At 39.0% G+C, this 18,775-nt stretch overlaps 1 non-coding gene across 1 annotated transcript; it reads left to right on the top strand.

Annotated features, from left to right (window-relative positions):
• The first annotated feature begins 997 nt into the window (after positions 1–997).
• On the top strand, positions 998–1,191 carry LOC114491277. The gene has a single exon (XR_003684070.1). It is a non-coding gene; the product is annotated as a U2 spliceosomal RNA (small nuclear RNA).
• The last annotated feature ends 17,584 nt before the right edge of the window (positions 1,192–18,775 follow it).

Genomic DNA, 18,775 nt, shown 5'->3' with positions numbered 1-18,775 from the left:
TCTATGTCTAGAAAATATATTAGAGAAGAAACACCATTCATTCCTAGGGAATATTCTTCCAGTGTGACTTTTAGTTGGTATCTTTTGAAGTGCCATCCTTATGAAACCAGTACTATAAAACAATGACTAGCATAAATTAGTTTAAGGTTAACAGTTGGTAGAGAAAAATGTCTCTCTCTCTCTATATATATATCTATATATTTACCAAACAAAATCTCCTGGGTTAGTAGTCAAACTATAAATATGGATAGGCCACTACTATGTTATCAGAAAGAATGTCAGCAAGAGCAGGCTGCGCAGTAGCAAATTACAAAGTTTTGGCTCCCAAGAATGAGACTCCTTGTTTGCTCTTGCACATTGCAGCTGCCTCCCCTCACTACCCCCCTTCTTGGTGGTTTATTACACACAAGCTACTAATGAATGGGAGCCGCTGTTTTACAGTACACCACACTTACAGGACTTATCTCTAGGCCTACCACAGATTTGACTGATCAACAGCAGGGCACCGCCATCATAATTCTTCCTAGAAACAGGAGTATAAAAAGGGGTTTGTTGGAGGTTGGCTGGGTCTGCAGAGAATCCTGCCCGCAGGGCTTGCCGATGCCATCACTAGCTGTTATGGTCTTTGGCCTAATAAGGTACAGAAACAAAGATTGTTCACTTATTCAAGAAGACTAAAGCACCAGAATGATGGAAAGTAGAGGCAGCAGGGCACACATCCAAGTGGGATTAAGGCCACAAGCGCAACTTTATAGGGCCGTCTGGGTGGTAGAATAAGGATCTGCCACTGAAAATCCAGTTCAAACATAATGTATTATATGTCATTCATAGTTAGAGGTGGCTATCATTAGGAGTTAAATTGTTGTATTGTGTCCAACTGATTTTGATAAGTATTTTTGTAAGCTTCTTATATGTTACTAAAACTCAGAAACAGGCAGAAGGCAAACAGCAGTCTGATAAATGAACTGACCTAGTGATATCTGAGAAATATATTTGGATTGTTTCTTGGTCTTTTGGCAAAGATCAAGCATAGTTATCTGTTCTTATCAGTTTATCATCCGACACGTCCTCTAACCAAGGACCGCATCTTACCGTAAATGGATTTTTGCAGCAGGGAGGTGAAATAGGAGTTTCCTCCATCCATGCCAGGCAGTGACCTGGTTTAGTACCCTCAGGAATGGTGCACACTATCGGGGACAAATGTGTGTGTGTGTGTGTGTGTGTGTGTGTGTTTGGAGAATGCCACGGTGCTTCATTTTTTTTCCATCCTCTGCTTTAAAGTGATACTATTTCCTGATCATTTCTAAAGTTTAGTGTTTCTCTCACTGCAGTAAAATTTTACAATTTACATCTCCTATGCTTTTTCAAATGTTCAGATAAACATCAGCAAAGTGAATATGCCTATTTCTCAACAAAACAAGTACACTAACTCTGTTTTATGTAAGAGGACATTTCAGCATGGGGAAGTCATTTGCCCAGTCCTAAAGTCGCTGAACGATCTAGCTGAGAATAAAATTCTTTCCCAGTGTTGGGAGTATAGCAAGATTAGCAACAACAATAAATATATTATGATATTAAATTGTTTCTCTGTTCTTGGATCCCACAAAAAGCTGAAATTAGAAATGTGGGTTATTAAAAAGCTATTTTCACAATGAGCCTTGAACATTTTTGAAGTCACTATATAGTAGTCTCTTGTATGAGAGAGAACTATATTTGGCTGAAGCTTCATTGTATATAAAATAATTATATGTTCTAAGCCACAATAACTTAAAATCAATTTAATTGTCTCATATATATATATATATATATATACATATGTAGTTCACGGAGTTTTGGTGATCTTAACACTATTTAGTAGATTGTGATAGAGTCAGAGAGTGTGGATATAGGGGAGTATAAGGATCGATCTTAATAGAGCCAGATCAGAGTTAATCAAGGGTGTATCACCTGGGAGACTAAAAGTCAAATGTGGCAGTTTTTCAAATAATATTCTCCCATACTATCAAATTGCAAGTCATCTTCTCCACTTCCTCTCCCACCTCCATGATTTATTTACCTTGACTTCAAAGTATTTAAGGTTGGTGTCATAATTTTAATGTTCTCTGTAATACCTAGGACAGTGCCAGGCTTACTGTTTTATTTTATCTTTTAGTATATTCCTTTGTATCTCTTGACTTATGGCCCCTTTGGAAGCAAATAAATATGTAGTTACCTAATGCTTGCTTCAAAAAGCAGAAAAGTCTTATTGTGACGTATGACATAAGGACCTCTTTATTTGTAAAGCTATTCTACATCAGGTAGAAAAATCTGAGGTAAGACAGTGTGAAATTGCATTAAACTAGTTCTCTGAACTGGTACTTACTAGCTGTATGACCTTGGGCAATTCACTAAGCTCTTCTGAGCACCATTTTGATCATTTATAAAATGGGGATCCCTTCCATGCCCGCCCTTTCTGCAAGCCTTATTTTATATCCAACGATGATATATTAGCAGTTGCTTTGAAGCAGAATACCTGGAAATAACCTAAATGACCTATAGGAGAATGGTTAAAGAAATTCTGACCCAGTGCTACTGTGGGATATGATGCAGCAGTTACAGAGTGAAATAGACCTGTCTGCATTATAAGCACATTCTTCCAAACTTATGAAGTGAGACAATACCTACAGTAAAACCTCATTTGTTAAAAAAAAAAGGTATGTATGGGTATAGATATAAGTATATGTGAAGAGTAGCAAACCCTTATAAAATGCTTACTCTGTGCCAAACACTCTCTAAGCAGTTCACACAAAAACTCACTTAATCCTTACAATAACCCAATGTCATCCTCAGTTTTATAGATGAGAAAAACTGGGATCATACATGTAGTAAGTAGCAGAGGCTGGGACTCAAGCTTTGTCTAGATTCAGAATCTATGTTCTTAATTTTTATCTATCTACCTACCTACCTTCCTGTCTACCTATTTAATCTGTCTACCTGTGTTTCCATCCACCTATACACCTTTCTTTTTATCTGAGATCTGGAAGGATATATACTTCTGGGGAAGGGATAAAGAGCACTTTCTCTTTTTATTGTATGCATCACTTTCACTTCTGCTTCTATAAACTTTTGCATTACTTGCAGTGTCACAGTCAAGTTTAGAACTTTGGTACTGGGGTTATCTGACATAGAGCTGCAGGAGTTATAAAGAAAAAGTTTTATAAACAAGTTGTCCTGCCCTGGCTGGTGTGGCTCAGTGAATTGAGTGCTGGTCTGTGAACCAAAGGGTCACCAGTTCAATTCCTAGCTGGGGCACATGCCTGGCTTGTGGGCCAGGTCCCCAGTAGGGGACATGTGGGAGGCAACCATGCATTGATGTTTCTCTTCCTCTCTTTCTCCCTCCTTTCTCCACTCTAGAGATGGACTAATGAAATTTTTAAAAAACAAAAAACACAAACAAACAGAAAAACAAGTTATCCTTAAGTGGATACTAAAGGCAATGTTAATAATTTACTTTGGGTGGAGCCTTAAATATAAATATTATTCATATCTTTGAGAGCAAGAGACATGACATCTTTTCCTTTTAATTTTAATACCTTACTTTTTCAATAGCACCTGCAGTATCCCCATGAGCACACCAACTTTTATTTACTGACTGAAAGGAACCTATAATTGAAAGTTTCCTATTAGGGCAGGGCTATAGTTTGAGACTATGTAATAGAACAAACTTAAACTGAAATTAAACTTATGGTTCTAGGGGACTTCCAGTCAAGATGGTGGCATAGGCAGACATAGCTCACCTCTTCTCACAACCACATCAAAGTTACAACTAAAATATAAAACAACCATCACTCAGAACCATCAGAAATCAAGTTGAATGGGAGCCTGACAATGATGGCATTAAAGAAACCTCATCATCCAGACTGGTAGAATGAGGCACAGACATGGAACAGGCTGGTCCCACACTCACATGTGGTGGATAAAAATTCAGGAGGGATATCTCAAGAGTCAGGAGTCCCAGCCCCACATCCACCTCCCCAGCCCAGGGTTCCAGTGCCAGGAAGATAAGTCCCCACAACTTCTGGTTGCAAAAACCAACAGGGATTAAGTTGGTGGAAGAAACTGTTGGAGCCCCAGTTGGTTCTTCTTAAAGAACCCACACAAAAAGTCACCTACTCAGCAAACTCACTCCCTCTGAGCTCCAGTATTCAGTAGCAGCTTGAAAGGCACCAGTGGCAGACTGGGAGAAACTGAAGTGTCTGGCATCAGGGCGAGCAGAAGTCATTGTCTTTTATCAAACCATCCCACACAGAGCCACAAAGTCAGCAAGCTTGTGCTATAACTGGGACTCCATCAGTTTGGCTTCACTGTTTGACTCGCCGTGGAGATCTTCAGAGACAGCTTCATCTAATTTATGGATCCACCCAAGATGCTTTTCCATGTGAATGGCTGGTCTTAGCTCATGCTACAAAACTTCCTAAATCCTCTCAAACAGGTAATAGCTGGCTTCAGGGAGCACCAGGCCTGCCACTAGCAGTGGCCAGCCTAGATTCACAGCTTGGCTTCTCCAAGCCCAGCACAAGTAGCAGCCTCAGTAGCAATCTCAGATTGCTTTATAGCTCAGGCAAGGTGGCCCTGGGCAAAACACAAGTAGGGGCTGACCTTGGCCTGTACCACCCAGGAAACCCCAGGGCCTGTGTACCCAGTGGACAGCTACAAACCATGTTGGAGCACCACCATCATGTCTCTGCACAGCTGATCCTCCACAGAGTGTGGAAGTTGGTGGTAAGTGGTCACAGCCAATCCTTGCAGCTGACTGGCCTGGGTAAATCACTCCCATTGGCTTGCCAAGAGCAACCAAGGCTCAGCTACAAGAGGAGGGTGTACTTACCCCACAAGAAGGGCACACCTCAAATACCCAGCTTTGGTGACAGGGGAGGCTGCTCCACTTGACTCTACAGGACACCTACTACAATAGGCTGCATTACCAAGACATAAAGTCAAAGCAGCTCTACCTAGTACATTGAAACACAGGGAGACAAAGAAACATGGCCCAAATGAGAGAAGAGATCAAAACTCCAGAAAAAGAACTAAACAAAATGAAGATAAGCAATCTATCAGACGCAGAGTTCAAAACACTGGGTATAAAGATGCTCAAGGAACTTAGTGAGAACCTCAACTGCATAAAAAAGATTCAGTCAGAAATGAAGGATACACTAATTGAAATAAAGAATAATTTACAAGGAAACAACAGTAGAGTGGTTGAAGCCGAGAATCAAACCAATGATTTGGAACACAAGGAAGAAAAAAACAACCAGTCAGAACAACAAGAAAAAAGAATCCAAACAAATTAGGATAGTATAAGCAGTCTCTGGGACAACTTCAAGGGTCCAACATTTGCATCATAGGGGTGCCAGAAGAAGAGAAAGAGGAAGAAATTGGAAATCTATTAGAAAAAATACTGAAAGACAACTTCCCTAATTTGGTGAAGGAAACAGACATGCAAGTCCAGGAAGCACAAAGTCCCAAACAAGATGGATGCAAAGAGGCCGACTCCAAGACACATTGTCATGAAAATGCTAAAGGTTAAAGACAAAGAGGGAATCTTAAAAGCAGTAAGAGAAAAGAAGTTAGTTACCTACAGGGGAGTTCCCGTAAGACCATGAGCTGATTTCTCCAAAGAAGCATTACAGTCTAGAAGGGATTGACAAGAAATATTCAAAGTCACAAAAAGCAGGAACCTACAGCCAAGGTTGCTCTACCCAGCAAAGCTATCATTTAGAATGGATAAAGAGTTTCCCAGACAACGTAGAACTAAAGGAGTTCATCATCACCAAACCACTATTATATGATATGGTAAAGGGACTTACTTAAGAAAAAGGAGAAAAAAACTATGAACAATAAAATGGCACAAATACATATCCATCAAGAATTGAATCTAAACAATGAATTAAGCAAACAAGAACAGAGACGGAATCATGGATATGAAGAATGTTTTGATGGTTGCCTGATGGGAGGGAATGTTGGGGAATGGGTGAAGAGGTGAGGGGATTAAGAAGTACAAATGGGTAATTACAGGATAGGCATGGAGATGTAAAGTAGTCTAGGAAACAGGGTAGCCAAAGAACTTTTACTCATGACCCATGGACATGAACCAGGTGTGGGGATTGTCTAAGGGAGTAGGGGGTGCTGGGTAGAGGGGGGCAAAGGGGAAAAAACTCAGGACGACTGTGACAGCATAATCGATAAAATGTAATTATAAACAAACAAACAGACAGTTGTAGAGAACTGACCAGTGCTTAACCAGTCACAGACAATAAGTATTTCTTTTACCCTTGCAAACACTAGCATCCACACACATTATTTGCTCATATTTCATTCTAATTTGAATATTTCTGGTCTGGATTTCTAAGCTTTATATCTAGGATTTAGTTTCCACTTGACCTGAGGTTTCATATCAAGAAGACTGACAGTTATAACAGATGCTCTATGCCTGGACTTTTGTGCTTTATATCACTGAAAACGTTTGTATTCCTTTACTATTTTGATTTGCAGGGTGACTCATGTTGCTAGAATTTACTTAGTGTGCCTTTATATCCTGTTTATTTGCCTTTTAATATCTTTTTATAAAAAATTCTGCCCTGGCTGGTGTGGCTCAGTGGATTGAGTGTCCGCCTGTGAACCAAGGGGTCACTGGTTTGATTCCCAGTCAGGGCACATGCATGACTTGTGGGCCAGGTCCCCAGTAACGGGTGCACAAAAGGTAACCACACATCAGTGTTTCTCTCCCTCTCTTCCTCCCTCCCTTCCCCTCTCTCTACAAGTACATAAAAATAAAATCTTAAAAAAAAATCTGAGGTGGCTCATGCAATTTGGTGAAATGCCGTGATTTCAAGATATCTCTGTGGGCTTTTAAATATATTTAACTCTATTTCTAGGTTTTCATCTACTTACATAAGCACAAATGTAGAACTTCTGATTGGCAAAATTTAAAAATGATATTTTTGTTCTCTTAAGCTAAAGAGTCATTCACTTAAAAGCACATATTTAAGATGCAGTCTTTATTTGTAACTCTATAGTGGAATTCTGGGAGCAAGTGACACATAAAAAGTGACCCATAAATTATCTTTGAAAAAGAGTGGCTGATTTTTCATAAGACTCTTTATTTTAATATATGCAATGTTATCTCACAAACATAATAAATAGATACCCAGATGAAGATACTGAGAAACACAGAGGTACCCAAATCCTGAAATAATGTAACGTGAGAAATACTGGATTTCTCACACCTGTCTTCATTGAATTTTAACTCTCTTTAAAAGAAATGTTTTTATTACTAGTAAAATATTGTCATGGCTGGTAACAGTATTTCCTGAATGAATAAAGCTATGGAATGACCTTGTGAAATATACAGCATTGGGTCTCATTCTGTGTTATTCTAGAAACTTTTAAAAAAATCCATTAAATAATTTTCTATCTTACCTCACTTCTCTACCTTTTCACTCCACATGGGATATGGCCCCATATCTGTCTATCACAGTCCTATTCATTCTTCAAGTCCTGTTTTCTCCAACAGGAATCTCTAGTCTATTCCATATTTTCATAGCTGTTTGTTTATATGAAGGGGATCCCCCCAAATGGAATTTATTTATAAAAAATTGTGTATTCTTACATGTTTAACATTTTGTTACCTTCAAAGTCCTCTCCATTTGATGCAATACACCTATCAAGATTCTTTTTTCCACTGCTCAATAACAATTTTGAACTCATCAATTTTAGTGCTTTAGTAGTTTTTTGTTTCACCTATTCCACATTGGCAAAACAATTGAGGAGTTTTTTCATCCAGGGAAACAAAAAAGTCGGTTGGGGTGAGATTGGGGAAATAGGGAGGTTGGGGTGTGGGAGTCATGCCGTTTTTGGTCAAAAACTGCTGAATAAGCAGCATGGTGTGGGCAGGTGTGCTTGTTGATGACCCATCATGATGGGCAAAGTGTTGAAAGAGTCTTCAAAAAAACTTCACTGATGCCAAATACAGCCTCTCACAACAATGCTAGCTGATACACTGATACAGATGGGTTCCTAGAACACTCACCTAGCAGGGGAAGTCTGTACCACAAAGGGCCTGCCCTCTAGAAGATAATTTCAGGTTTTTGCAGGGGCGGGGGGGATGTTCCCTCCTCATACCTTTACAATAGCTTATTCTGAAAAGATACTTGTATACGCGCTAATTTTTCTTTCCTAAGGAGCTGGGCCCAAATCTTGAGCCTTTTTGTGTTTTTTAAATTCCAATCCCTACTTCTTCCCAAGACCTAGCACAAAATTCCATGTTGACGGAGATTTAGCCTTCGTGTAAGCTGGAGGAATGCCTCACACCTTTTATAGAGGTAGTCAAGTGTGCTCACTTCATGAATAGCCAGCAGTCAACAATGCTCAACGCAAATAGGACAACTCTTGGTTTCTCTAGTAAATTAAGCCCTATAATCATGCACTGTTTCTATCAGCACTCAAAAATACTAGATATATTCACACTATTGAGAGATGGAGAAAAATCTAACACCCAAATAGTTGACTAAATTTTTCACTATGCATTGTGATTTTCTAAGTAGACCTGGACATATACTTGTCCTTTCAGAAGAATATAAAATATTTGTATGCCTGGTTGACTCACTTAAAAACTTCATTAAGAAAAATTATTGTATCATTCCAGATAAAATCCTATTTTCCAAAATTATATTAATCTGTTCAGACTGATAATAGCTTCAGGAGAGAGAGAGAAAAGAGAAAGAGGGGGAAAGAGAGAGAGAGAAGACAAATATATTTTTGATGCGACAATATACTGGGCAGGTGTGACTTAGAAAAAAATGAATTATGGATCTTTATTTATGCTTTCCAATGCTAGCACAATACTGTTATGTAATTCCATACAAATTATATGTAGCAACTTAATAGTATTTCTTTTCAGATTTTTGAAAAAATTCCTCTTCCTTCTCCTCCTCCTCTTCTTTCACAACACAAGAAGTTTACATGAAAAAATAACTGACAGCTTACATGACTTATAAAGGCTATAAAGACAAGAAGGAAATTGCCAGAATCTGTTACCTTAAAAATTGATTCCTTAAGATTGGATTTGGTTTGTCGAGAAGTCTTGATATTACACTTGAAATTTCTCTGATGTGTTATGGGTTCACTGAAGTGTTTTGTTGTGTAGCTTATCATTTTAGCATAATATATTGCATGAGATAGGCCCTTAACTCAAGATGCTGTACATTTTAGAACAAAACTACTGAACAACTCGGGAAAGAGGGAAGGAGAAAAAGAGAGAAGGAAGCAAGAGAGACAGAGAGAGAAGGGAAAGAGGGAGGGAGGGAAGAGAAAAAAGGAGAATGAAAGAAGTAAAGGAGGAATCTGTGGCAGCTGTTAAAAACACACATGAACAAAATGAATGATGTTGGTGATAAAAAAAGAAACTTAAAAATTTCGAAGAGCATCTAAACAAACATATAGCTGTTAATACAAATGCTTATTTTTACATTTCTTAATTTGTGAATTAGTACAGAAGACATCAGAAGTTTGAATTATAGGGCTTGGTCATTTACCTCCAAACCAAAATCAACAATCTCAGTCTAATGTCGTGCTGTAATAGAAAAACCTTAGCACAAAAAAGGTTATAATATATTGATATATTGATATCAATATATCAATAATAAAATATTGACATAATATATTATTATTGATATAAAGATCATTACTGATACACCCTCACAAACGCAACATACAATCAGAACAGTTGATTTTCCTTTTCTCGACTCTCATTTTTTCTAATCCTTGAAAGCTGGATTTGTCTGGCTGCCAGCATAATTCAGGAGCAAAAGCCTTAGTTTAAATATATATAATATGACTAATTTCATTGTATACAATGTAAGAAACAAAAAGTGTAGAATGTCCACATTAACATGCACACTACCTGCATTACATAATTAAAACAATATAATTAAAAACTTAAGAATCACTTGGAGTAATCCTTTTGTATTTCTTGATTTCTATATGTTTACATAGATTACATCAATATCAGGTTAACAAAATTTTCACTCACTCTGTCTAGAGTATTTTGCAAACTTTACTTTAACAAGGAGAGTAAAAACCCAAGAGAAACAAAAGTAGTCTTATACAACTTTGTTGATCCAGACTAAGATTTTAAAAGATACCAGTCTAAAAACTAGTAGGGCAGGGGCAAGGGGGTGAACAAGTTAACAAGAAGTACCACCTTTCAGCTGTGAGATGAGCAAGGTCTGAGGATCTGAGTTAAAACACGGTGATTGGAGTTGAAGACACTGTATTAAATAATACATCTGAGAGTAGAACTTTGTGTTTGCACACAAAGAAATTTGTGAGAGGAGAACTCAAATGTTCTCAGACACACACAAAAGATAAGTACGTGAGGTGATGGATGTGTTAATTAACCAGATGGGAGAAGCCCTTTCACGATGTATACGTGTATCAAATCATCATGATGTACACTTTAAATATCTTACTATTTTATTTGCCAATATATAGCTAAAAACAAAAAACACCAGAAGGAAAACGTCACGTATAGCACTCTGTGACAATACTTGCATGTTCTCAAATAATTACTTAATGTGCATAACCTACTTCTAAAGTTTTGCTTATTGTAATATTTTATTTTTGAAACATATAATCTATAGTGTTTATGTACATTTTAAAAATTCCAGGTATTTTTTTGATGTATAAAGGGCTGCCCATGTTTGACTTTTAGAAATTAAGCTCTTCAACTTTAAAAGTCCACAAAGCAAAATAACAGTTGGCAAAATTCACTTTTAAGTCAACAGCATTTTTTAAAAATCATGCCTTTTAACTTTTTTATCTGTGAAATATACTTTTGCTCTTTAATAAGAAATCTTCGTTTTCAGGGATATAGAACACAAAATAATTAAAAAGCCTATTGCCATAGGTTAATCTCTTAAAGCAGAAGCTTCATAAAATCTGAGTTGGCATTTAGTTCTCCCATTTATTAGCCAGATCACAATACGCAAATAACACTTTCCTCATTGGTAAAATGGGATTAATTATATTTGTTTATTTCATAACATTATTCTAAGGATCAAACAAAATTATTGGCTGAGAAGTGCTTTGTAAACTATGGGGTATTAAACAAAATTAAGATTAAAATACTGATGACAATTTCATCACTGAGAAATTGTGATTTATGTAAGAATGAGTTTGATGTTTAAGCACAGGCAGCACTCTGGAACCATGTATTTAACCAATAGGAAGCAGAGTGTCCTTCTGGTCACTCCTCTGACAGATTAACAACGAGAAAGAAAACGACCTACGGTTTGAGCCAGGCTGTATTAGGTGGACAGTGCAATCAGTAGGACAGTCCTTAACACAAAGAAAAGTGAAAACATGAGTGTGAAGAGGGGGAAATATCAAAGGTACTCTTTATTAAGAGTGAAACTTTGAAATCCATCTATTTAAAATTAATTGCTATTCTTTTAGTTCCACTGTTGTCATCTCCAGCTTTCCCGGAGTAGAAAATAATCTACACTTCCAACTAAGTTATTCATGGTCCAATTTGTCCTCAGAATACTATAATAGGCTTTGTGAAGATAACTTTTATAATAGGGATTTAACATAGTGAGAAGCCAAGACACAGAGGCCTTCAAACACAAAGAGTATATACATATATATAAACTGCTCGGTCCCCTCCCCTTCTGCCTGCACTCTCCCTCATCCCCCTCTCCCAAAAGGGCACTCACCCCTACTTAAAATCTCATTTTTACAAAGGATTCAGATAAAACGCCATCTCAACGACTCGTAGCACAATTGGTTTAAAGGCAGCACCATTGCTTTGGAGCCGTTTTCCCCAGTGCTGGGAAAAGGGGGAAACTTTGAGTTAAGTACCCCTGGAAGAAGGAATGCTGTGAAGGGTTTTAAGAAAGCGAAACATTCAAAATCTTCCCTCTTGGCAGTTCAGTCTTGCTTGATGACCACATTTACATACTGAGTTCACAGGCTAGAACTCTCAAAGAGAACTCTACTTCCCTGGAGAAAATAAAACATTCAGGGTGGCATCCTGCAAAAAGAGAGAGAAAGACAGAAGGGAAAAGCGTCATTGATGATTTATGTTCAGTATTTTTATTTTCCAAGTTAATTCAGAGGCTATTAATTTCCTGTTTTCTCCTTTTCAGCGCTATACAAGATCTAACTTTCTGGAGTGAAATCTATAATTTTTATCTCTTTTTTATCCAAAGGGGCGAGTGCATTGGCTGTTTGTTTTACAAAACAGCAAGGTGCTTGGAGTGCAGCACAAGTTTATTTTCACACTGGCTTTTTTTAAGGTTCTTTATTTCCCCATTTTACATATTTCAAGAAACACACAATATTTAGTACTTAAAATACTAGAGGATTAGAGGGTCGACTAATGTATTTTACTAACTAGTTTCCCTGTTCTGTACATGTTACATGCCTGCTGTACCTATTTTGTTGCAAGTCAGGCGATCTTATTTGCATATTTGTAACAAAGTATATTAAAAGATAAAGATGTATGGGTTTACTGGGTGTATTCAAAACTATTCTTTGATTAAAAAAAATTCTACAAATCACATAAGAATTTTGTAATACACATACATTTTAAACTTTTCAAAGTTTAAAGTTAAACATTTTCTTAAATTGTTTTTTAATACGCTTTTAATGATTTCTAGCACTCACACTTCCTTACGTGCTTTTCAAACTGTTTATACTGTCCCCAATAACACTCAGTGGAAAGCTGTCATTCCTGGCTAAATCCTTACTTAGGGTGGATGCTATGCCTCCATGAGACAGGGTCAGGGGGTCAAAATCGATTTTGGAGGCCACCTGGAGAGTCCAGGCCATGAACTGACTCGAAAAATTTATATCAGAGCCCGAATAGCCCACCTCCCGGGGTCAGATCTGGCCTGACGCTCCAACCGCAGGCTGGGGCATGCTAGACTGAGCCCAGAGAGAGGCCAGAGTTGTTGACCCTGCTAGCTGACCTCTTCAAACTTCAGGAGAATTTTTTTGGCAGTTACCACGGTGACTGGGTACTCTAAAAGCTTATCCTTCTTACTGAAAGGAGGAAAAAAAATTAGGAAAAAATATGTTAAAACCCACCTTGTAGAGATGCCTATCACAGTTAAAGTAAAAAAAAAAAAAAAATGAGGAAGCTCTGCATTGTCTATATCTCTGATATTAATTTTCACTTCTATCCTAAAGAAACTGGAATTGGTAAGGTGCTTCAAACAGCAAAGTTTCATATTGCAAGAGATACTACTTTTTTCTTTAACTGATGACTGACAACAATTTGAATAATGTATTAAAATACTTTTTAAACAACATAACTTACTTGGAAATTCTAATATCTCTTTGCTTTTCTTTGAGAATAATCAGCTTTGAAATAAGATCCATCATGAATGCTAATCTATTAGGGAAAAATACAGTAACTAAATAATCATTCTTGCATCAGAAACACACTCATAATCTTTTTCCATAAGAGAAAAGTGTCCACTTTTGCTTGACTTGAAATAATAAAATTAGTAGAAAATCAAGAGGCCATTATTATTACATATTTTATCTTTTACCAAATGACCTAATAAAAATAATGTTTACATTCAAAATAACATGATAAAAATACTCCACATTCAATAAAAGAACACTGGGAGGAGAATAGTGCAACCTACACTCTATTTTAGTGCAATGCACATTAAAGCCAAAATAGCCACAGAATATTCTTCCATGTTAATGTCAAATGCTATCTTGTCCTAAAGTTCTACATCAATAGAAGACTTAGTAATTAAGATTTAATTATTTACAGGGTAAACCTATGTAGATTATAAACCTCTACTAGTTTTGTGGTGACATATTGTAATACAAAATACTTTAAAGTAGTTCCTATGTGACTTGAAATTAGACAAAAATTGTAATAACTTAGAAGTGCAATATTCTTTAATTATAATAATACTTGCTTTTAAGAACACCTGTGTACTACTGTACAATGACTTTTTGTAAAGTGAAACCATTGCCTTTCACTGTTGCTATTGCTCTGGTCCTCCTTTAATTTTTTCATGAAAGTCTTGAAAGGACTCTCTCTAGAATTTGGGTGGTATGTGTACCTGTGTGTGTGTGTGTGTGTGTGTGTGTGTGAGGAAGAGAGAGAAAGAGGGAGCCCAGAAGTGCATGAGCACCTACAAATGATCAAGCATTCATGAGGGGAGAGTGGTTTGCATTTTATGTATTTTTAAAGATTTTATTTATTTATTTAAGAGAGCGGGGAAGGGAGGGAGAAAGAGAGGGAGAGAAACATCACTGTGCAGTTGCCTCTCACAGGTCCCTTCCAGGGACCTGGCCCACAACCCAGGAATGTGCCCTGACTGGGAATCGAACCTGTGAACCTTTAGTTTGCAGGCCAGTGCTCAATCCACTGATCCACACCAGCCAGGGCTAGATTTGCATTTTAAAAAGTAGTGGCTATATAACAAAACAATGTCTTTGGTCTAAATATCATTTCTCACCTTGACTCGAAGTCAAGAAAAAAATGATAAATTACAGAAATGTAGTAACTAACACTCCAAAAATGAATACTGAAATTTTAGAGGAATGTTTTAACCTAATCTTGAATGTGCATTCTGCTATGACCCATTTTCACTGTTTTGTAATCACCACTAAATTCCTAGAACAAAATGGACATAAAACCTAAGGACCTGTTAATCTTAAAACAAAATATAATTTAGGATATAATTTCTTTTCTTGTCTTGTGTTCAAAATAGCCAGTGAAAGGGAAGATCAGAGAGAAAGAGTCTGAGATGATTTTGCCATGTGATCCAACTGCCCTTTGCTAGAATGCAAGTCCTCCAATCAGACGGTGTGGTCCTTGCCATGGCAAAGTGGGCAGGGCAACCAGGTTGGTGAGGCACTGCAACGGTGGTGCCAGCTCATTCTCTGTGATGAACTCCTTCCCAGCCAGGAACTCTTGGCAAGCTTCCTTGAAGATCTGGCTGGTGGCTGGCAGAGCCGGAGGAGCTCTCAAACAGGAAATGAGCTACTCCTCAGGTTTTGAAAAGAGATGATAGAAGTCTTAAAAGGAGGCAAGCCAGACCAGAATCTCCTAAACCACAAGCCTTATCTTGAGTGAAACATTATGTCTAAGTTGGATCTGAAAAGGAAAAGACGTTGCAGTGTAAGACAATGGTTCATTTGTATGCAAGAACACAAGGCCAAGTCTCTTAGCTTGGTTTCCTCTGGTCAAACTCAGGATCTCTCCCAAGAAAAGGCCAAAAAACATTTGTCTGCCTTCTGTGGAAACTATTACTGAAAGAACTAGAAAATAAATAGGTATTTCATTCAGTAACTCATAGACCTGAGTCTTCTCTTATGTTGCAAAGTCACACACATGTTACAGAACTACGGGATTTAGGCACTGAGAGGGCCCTAGAAGATTACTTAGACCTTCCTCTTCACACACACGTGGGGAATGTGAAGCCCAGGAACACGACCTGCCTCACATTCACGCTATGAAGCCCAGGCCTCAGCCAGAATCTCGGCCTCGCCTGGCATTTCCAGCCCAGTGTGTTCACTGCCACACGAGGCCCTTCTCATCGGGGCAGAGAAATTGAAAGCCCACAACAGAAGACATACTCAAAACCTCGGAGACAGAGTTACTCTGGAACCTTGGTATAAAATGACTGTAAAATGCACTCATTTACACTTTCAGGAGACAATTGTAGGTGCCACACAAGCAGAAATTCCCCCAAACCAAGCAGTGAAACAATAAAATAACGTGTTGTGGAAGTTTCAAAATCCACAAGAACTCATGTCTGATGGTAACAAGGGCATATTGTTAGTATTACTTCTCCAGCTGTTTTATTTATTGACTTGTTATGGCTAATAAGCACTGATTGATTTCCTTTTAATCAGTACAGAGTCTTTGCTCTGCCAGGTCTGTAATTAAATACCATGAAGCAGGGCTTTGGGTGTTAGTCCATCTAAGTTTCCAGCGGTTAGAAACAGTCTGTCCAAATAACCATGAGTTACGACAGCTGCCAGTACCGAAAGGGCTTATGCGGTCTTTCTTTAGTGTTTCTCTAATTTATTTCAGTTTTAACTTGTATCTCTTATGACCAGTGGATCCTGAAAATGAAGTAAAAAAAAAAAAGTCTCTAGAAAAAATGTGGAATTCATTGCTGATACCCCAAATTCCCACTAGTCAACTGCATTCAGCTCTAACATCTACTTTCTGTACCATGCATTTTCAGTGTGGATCCCAAATTCCCCTTCTAACATGTCATGGCATTTGGGAGAAGATCTTAATTTAATCCCAAGAATTTGGCTCAGGTCCCCAGAGGGAAAAAAGAATAAGGGATAAGAATCTGAAGGGAGGAGAAAAGTATTAGGTGTGCTGAGAGGCCAATGAGTTTATAGGAAAGGAGGCTGCTGTTTAGGAGGATATGTGATTAAGAGGTGAAGGCAATTGTAGTCAGGTAGTCCTTAACTCCCATCTAGAATTTCAAAGAAATGCTATATCTTTTCCATAGATTCCAATCGGTGTTAGTTAAGGGAGGCATTTTTGGTATTAATCATGTGTTAACTTTTCGGAGCAGGAAGTGAAAAACTACTCTGAGGCTGGGTCTGAAGAATGTTTGCTTGGCAACCTCGGTCAAAGCTCCCGATGAAACTCAGCTACCTACCTAGGTTGTGGATGTGCGTGCATTGCTCTCTTTCTCAAACACTTCAGAGTTCTCCCCTTGGCCCAGGAGCAGACTTTTCTACCCCAAAGGAGAAAGCCGTGAAGGGAAGCTTCTTGGCAGAACGGAACTTTCTGATACACAACAAATATGTTTCTTTTTGGAATCAAGGAAGAGAGGAGAGAGAGCTGAGTGGGGGATGAAAGTAAGTGAGGAATGGTGAGATTAGAGCGAGAGCTTTCCGCTTGGTTCTGAGCCCCACCCCCAGCATCGAATGGGCTGTGCTGCAGGACAGTGTGGACGAGGGAAGAGCTGGTGGCCTTCCCCAGCTTCTTGGCCTGCCTTAAGACCTCCCCAGAGCTGTTCCTGCAGCCTAGGCAGACCCAGCACTCACATCTAGACAACTTATCCACGGGGCAGCACCTAAAAACACACAAACAGGAGCGACTTGACCAGTCCCTGCCTGCTACCAAGGCACGGCCACCTGGAAAAAGGCTCGCTCTTTTGGCACTTTTCATAGGCTTCCTAGGGAATTGTTAAAGACAGAAGATGTGAAATTGAATTTTTTTAATAAATGAAATCTTTTTTTTTATGATTTTTTAAAGATTTTATTTATTTATTTTTAGAGAGGGAAGGGAGGGAGGGAGGGAGGGAGAGAGAGAAAGAGAGGGAGACATCAATGTGAGGTTGCTGGGGGTTATGGCCTGCAACCCAGGAATGTACCCTGGCTGGGAATCGAACCTGGGACACTTTGGTTCCCAGTCCGCGCTCAATCCATTGAGCTACGCCAGCCAGGGCTTGTGAAATTGAATTTTAATGACTGTCAGAAAAGAGGGGTAAGGCACAGCAGCTGCTTGATCCTAGGGACAGGCCAGCCTTTTGGCCACCACACCCACCAATCCAACAAGAAGAAAAAAGGAGGAGTGAAGAAGTGAAGGTTTCAACTTTAGAGTGAGGGCCCTGGCCCTGGGCACAAATAGAAAAGGCAAAAACAAAAACAAAGAAACAAACAAAAATCCCAAAGCAACATTTAAAACTTCAGGGTCTCAGTCCCAGGTTATTCAAATGAATTGTGGGCCCAAGAACATAAATTTTTATGATGGATGAAGGATATGGGGTTGGGGGGGGATATGGAAGCCCCTTTCCCCCTGGTGTCTCACACACTAGGAACAGCACAGCTGAAGTCTGGGCAGGGAGGCTGTGATGGACGTTGGGAGACGGGGGAAGTTTTGTGGGAGAAAGAACCTGTTTCTCCCCTGGGTCCCCATGGCTTGGGCGGAGTGGCTGTAGTTGGGTTAACGTTCCTTGTCCTTCTGCCTACCTGGGCCAGGTCTAAATGAGAAGCCACAGGATAATGCCAGCTTCCTAAACTCAGGTGCCTGAGAGTAAAACTTCATGAGAAGTTAATTGCTAGTGACAAATTCTGGCTGACAAATCATCAAGAATCAAGCCTTCAACATGCTGGATGGCCTTCAGGCAGTAAAGAATCAGATGCACGAAGGGGACGGAGGCCAGAGCCCCAGGTCTGAAAGTTTTTCAGTGGTGCCCCCCACAAGCTGCCCCCTGCCCCCTCCCCCACAAGAGAATGCACTCAGTGTGGGGACTGCGGGTGCCTGCCAGCCGCTCCAGCCCTTGCTCCCTTTTCCCCTGTCACACAGACTGTATGGAGGAAGGGAGCCTCTCTCTCCCCTGCTCTCCAGTTAACCCTTCTGGGTGCACCTGCCTATAGTCTCAAGTGCCCGTGATTTACGATCATGTTACCTGAGTTTTTTGTGTTTAACATCCTGGGTCTGCAAGACCTTGGCATGTGTTGGATGTCTAGTTACTTCTGCATGCCTGTCTGTATCCCGTGACAGAGAAAATTATTAGGAATTGACTGATGCTCAAGATAAATTATGATTTTTTTTTTTACTTGTGGATGGATTGGAAGAATGTATGTATATTAAATCATTTCAGAACTCGATAAATCTGAAAAAGATCTCTCAGTGTGTTTGCAGGTTAGTGTCCCTATAAATAGCTCCCTCCCCTGCTCACCCCCTCATTCACAAGAGTGCCCTTTGATTTGTTTTTGTTTTTTTTTA

Source organism: Phyllostomus discolor, chromosome 2 (assembly GCF_004126475.2).
Source record: "Phyllostomus discolor isolate MPI-MPIP mPhyDis1 chromosome 2, mPhyDis1.pri.v3, whole genome shotgun sequence".
Lineage (NCBI taxonomy): Eukaryota > Metazoa > Chordata > Mammalia > Chiroptera > Phyllostomidae > Phyllostomus > Phyllostomus discolor.
Note: the sequence above shows the minus strand (reverse complement) of the source record. Positions and strands in the feature narration are given on the sequence as shown.